Below are 5,170 nucleotides of genomic sequence, written 5' to 3'. Positions count from 1 at the left end.
GGGGCAGCCCAATCCTGAGCTGCCCGGGGAGCCCCCGCTCGGCAGCAGCACAAGGGCTGCCGCCGCATCCAGTCCCTCCCGCGCTACCGTGGGAGGCACCTTCCCCCAGGTAAGGGAGGCAGCCCCACAATGAGGCTACTCTCTTTAGCAGCACCCAAAGGGTGCCACTGAAGTAAAGGAGCTGGTGTAAGGCACGCAGCCTCCACGAGCGCCGAGGATCCTGCGGAGCTCCGCGGGTCCTCCTCCCGCCCACCCCCAGGCACACCTCTGGCAAGCCTCCCCTCCCTGCATCACGCCGGCCTCCCTGCCCCCTCCCTGTGTCACAATGGCCTCCCCCCTTCCCCGGAATGCCCCCGTCCCCACCCCGTTTGCTGTTCCGCAACCTGGTGGTGGCAGGCACTGCCGAGCTGTGGAACGTGGGCGCCCACCGGGTGGTGGCTCAGTGCCAGCCTTATGGCATGTTTGCTATGCGGCATGGCGCGGACCATAGGATTGGGCCCTAAACCTACTAAAACCCTTGTTTGATGTACCTAATGCATTTAAAGGTGGGGTTAATCTTTCTCTCTTGCGGAGCCAAAAGAAAATTACACTGAGTATCTGGTTGAAATGGTAAACTGCCAGGTATTGCCAGTGTAGTTGTATACCAGATGCAACTGCTCTCTCTCTCTTTAAAAATTGATGTGTATTTTTAACTAAGAGCTTAGGGCAAGTTGCAACAATTCTTACAAGCCAAAGATTAAACAGAAACAGCTGAAATATAAAACATCAAAGCAAAAACTTTCAAAATGTCAATACCAGAATCCCAAATGCCAGCCTTGCCATGACCAGCCTTGGGCAACCCAAATATAAATCTTGCAGTGCTTTGAGATACTTCTAGTTTGAGTCTTCAGAGGAAAGGAGGGAGCCATCTCTGCATCCTTGCTATGTGAACTTGGTTCATGAGTGAGTTGGTCAGAAGGGCGTGGCCATGAAGGCAGTAGGTCCCTAGCAATTAGGTCCTCAGTGGAGAAAATTGTAACCAGTTCTGCTCTTGTATGTGGTAGAGACTGTACAGTAAATTTAAATTATTCTGTGCTAAATTTCTCTGCAGCCCAAAAAGTCTTGGTCTACAATCTTGCACACACTTACACGGGAGAAAGTTGCACTGAGTAGACAAGCATAGGCATACATTGCATGTAGGAGTTGGTGTTGGTTGTGCCCAACAAACAGCTTGTTTCATGTGTCATTTACAATTCGGATGTAATGATTGCTTATGGTAGTATAAACTGAATATCTTCTCTTAGCTTCTGAGATATTAGAGTTGCACCTTGCTCATTGTTCTTGTCGACAGCAGCCAGTACTTGCATGGGCTTTACAGCATTAGGCTGTGAGTATAAGGCCAATGAGAAGCCGCCAAAGTGTTGTTTTGCATGGCTGCTGCCCAACTGACCCCTTGAGCAAACCAAGATCGGGCTTTCCATCTACAACTCAAAAATAATTGAATCTGAAGGGAGAAGAGGGCACTGCAAAAGAGTGCTCAGTAGTTGTCAGGATATTACCTGACTGCTCATTTTTCTGAAGTTTTTCAGGTTATGGTCACCCTCATTTGCGTGTCCTTAATATTCCTCCATGTTTTCTTCTGTTTGAGTGCACTATATGTTCTTACCACAGACAACTTATCTGAGATAAGTTAGCAAATAGATTTTCATAGGAGACTGAAACTTTACTTAACTTTTATATCCCATCATTTGAGTATTCCACCTGAGTTTGAGGAGGTGAACATCCAACGTTCTTTAAAAAAGGAAAATATATAAAACAAAACTTTGAGGGGGAAAAACCAGTACATGTGTGCGCCACTTAACAACGGGGACACATTGTCCTATCTCTGTTGTCATTAAGTGAACATTCAGTTCAATCTATTGCCTTTGTTGTGTAAACACACACTCCCTGCCAGACACTAGCTGGCTGCACAGCCTACTGGAGATAGTTTGCCTCTTCTTTGCATTAAGAGCCTCTCTGTTGCGTAAACAGACACTCTGCTGCAGACTATGGGAGACACGGTTGCCTCATTAAGGGTATCCTTATTGTGCTCTGATCTCTATCATATATGAGATCCGTCGTTAAGTGAATGGTTGTTAAGCAGCACACGCCTGTATACCTTATCATGTAATGGATTTAAATCTCAAATGTAATTAAGCTCTCAGTGTGATGGAACTCTAGCTATGTTTTCTGCTTGTGCATTCAATACACAGAGAGCAAATGCTTTTCAATTTTAAGGCAACGGAACTGTTTGACGCACAATGGGAATGTCAAGTCAACAGGTTTTTTATTTTTTAAACTATTTGGGAGAAGCTGAGCAAATGGAAGGAAAAATGTAGTTCCTGCTAGATTAGCTATTATGTATCCTATCCAAGCATCTGGGATTTATTGTAACTTAATTCTTCAAGGAGAGCTCAAAGAGGAGAGGCGTTTACATTTTTTAAGCTGGTTTGAGTGTAAAGCATATTGGTATCTCAAAAGACACCAGTTCATGGCCTGATGTCCATGGGCATTAAAGGCAGATGTACATCCAAAACTTCAAGTGGCAAAGCCACAATAATTCAATGCACACTTACTCTGACCGTCCCCCTGCTGCATTTGGACATCCATATAGTTGTCATGAGAAGTTATCACGACTTCTTTAGCCCAGATCGTCTACAGCCCATTGACCTCATCTACTGAGCGCTCTCACTCTTGGTCCTTTGTCCCTTGGTTGGGCCAGTTCTCTGGACCAGACAAGTCTTTTCTGTTCTAAACAAGAGGATGTTCTAGAGCAGTGTTTCTCAACCTGTGGTACCCTTACCACAAGTGGGATTTGAGGTGGTATCTGGTGGTACCTATGGGATCCCCAGGCTCCTGCTCCCTGGCAGCAAAACCAACAACACAATATTACAAGCAGCAGTAGGAGGCTCAGCAGGCAGAGCTCCAGCGTGTGCTTTTCAGGTGCTCGAAAAAGCCCTCCCATCTGCCCTGAGCCTCTTACTGGAGTTTGTCACATTACATCTGGCCTCCCAATCCAGAAATAACTGGTGACGACATCATCCCCAGTTACTTCCAGTGGTACTTCCAGTAGGTGGATGATGCACAGTGGAACATCAGGGAACAAATGTTCTAGCAATGCGGTTCGTTCTTTGTGTAAGCAGAACACTGGTAAACTGGAGCAGGTTCCGAAAAGGACAACTAAAATGGGGCCTGGAAGCCAAGTCCTGTGAGGAATGGTTAGAAGAACTTGTTATGTTTCGCCTCGAAAAGAGAAGATTTAGGGAAGTTATCATGGCCACCTTCAAGTATCTGAAGGGCTGTCATGCAGAATAAGGCGAGGATTTCTGAGGGAAGAACTAAAACCAATGGACTAACATTACAGGGAAGTAGCGTTAAAGGAGACATAAGAATTTTCCAACTGTTCAAGTGCCAGACAGCTCTTTACAATCTGCTTGTGCAGTTGGGAGCTGTCCTTCCTTAGAGCAGTGTTTCTCAAACTGTGGGTCAGGACCTACTAGGTGGGCCGTGAGCCAATTTCTGGTGGGTCCCCATTCATTTCAATATTTTTAATATATTATTCTTGATGCTCCCATGATATGTGACTGCATTTGAGGAAATGTTACAGACCTGTACTTTTAACAAGCTGCTTTGTGTATTCGTTTAACAATGATAGTAAATGGGGCTTACTGCTGGGTAAGTGTGGGTAGGATTGCAGCCTAGGATTGTTCAAAAATTTCCTGCTTGATGATGTCACTTCTGGTCATGACATCATGTCTGGTGGGTCCTGACAGATTCTCATTCTAAAAAGTGGGTCCTGGAGCTAAATGTGTGAGAACCACTGCCTTAGAGATTTTCAAGCAGATGACCATCTGTTTGGGATGCTGTAGTTGCCTGCACTGAGCAGGGGGTTAGACTAGATGACCTCTAAGTTACACTTTCAACTCTAGCCCACCTCACCCCAGCAGTGTCTTTTCTAGTGGCTGTTTGCTGATGTCCTTTTTGCATCTTTTTACATTGTGAGCCCTTTTGGGACAGGGAGCTATTAGTTACTTGATTTTTCTCTGTAAACCGATTTGTGAATTTTTCTTGAAAAGTGGTATATAAGTACTGTTAATAATAAAAGATTAATAATAATTTGCAGACTTTTCTAGTTGTAAATTTAGCATGTTACTACAATTCAGAAGTCCTTTGTCAGCCCGTGGAAGGATGTGGATTTATAGTCCTATGTCATTGATATTGTGTGTGATGTTGCTTAACTTACAGTTTTAGTTTCTACAGTTTAGATCTGCTTTAAGCTCCTGTTTTTGCTAATGAGGGCATCCCAGGCTAAGTTCTACTAGCCTAAGTTCTGTGATGTATCTAAGGAATACATTTCTTGAGCATCCTAATATTAGGTCTTTGCTGCCAGGACTTCATTGACAGAAACTTTATTCCAGATGTGCAAATAATTGCATGTACAGTAGTTGAGGAGCTGTGAGATCCTCAAGCATAGCCACTTGGTTTCTTGATCAGATTTGGCCTACTGGGCTCCCTGCTGCTGACTGTAAATTAAGACATTTGTATGTAATTTCCAAAAAGCAGTGTCAGATGTCTGCTGAATGAAGATATGACAAAATGTATATATTTTGAAAAGTTGGATTAGAGCCAAGTAATTCAGGATCAGCCATGGCTAGCATGTGTCTTTTTTCTTAGATGCACTTAAAAATATGCTGGGGTTTAAAATCCAGTTTCAAGGCATAAGTTTCATTTGTTTTTTTACAACAACAACAAAAAATCTGGCACGCTGACGTGTAGTGACCCTGGAATTGCTCATATGTTGGGTCATGTCACATAAATGGGTTGCCATGCAGACTGACTGCAAAGAATTGTAGTTTATGTTGACTGGCTAATTCTGTATCTAATTACTTTAAACATTGCTCCACCTAAGCTCCAAGCCATCTTTAAAAGGCAACAGTTAAATATGTTTAGAATGAATCAACTTTCCAAAATGAGTGGATTTAAGGACTGCTGTGTATGTTCTACCTGTCTACACAGTGCACTGTAAAACATGGATTCTGGCATAAAAGTAGAATTTCCAAGATGCATGCTCCTTTTATTAACATGAAAGGATGCGGACAGCCCTTGTGGTGGCAATGACTTGAAAATGGGTGCCATACTTACTTTCTTCTTA

Source organism: Tiliqua scincoides, chromosome 1 (genome assembly GCF_035046505.1).
Source record: "Tiliqua scincoides isolate rTilSci1 chromosome 1, rTilSci1.hap2, whole genome shotgun sequence".
Lineage (NCBI taxonomy): Eukaryota > Metazoa > Chordata > Lepidosauria > Squamata > Scincidae > Tiliqua > Tiliqua scincoides.
Note: the sequence above shows the minus strand (reverse complement) of the source record.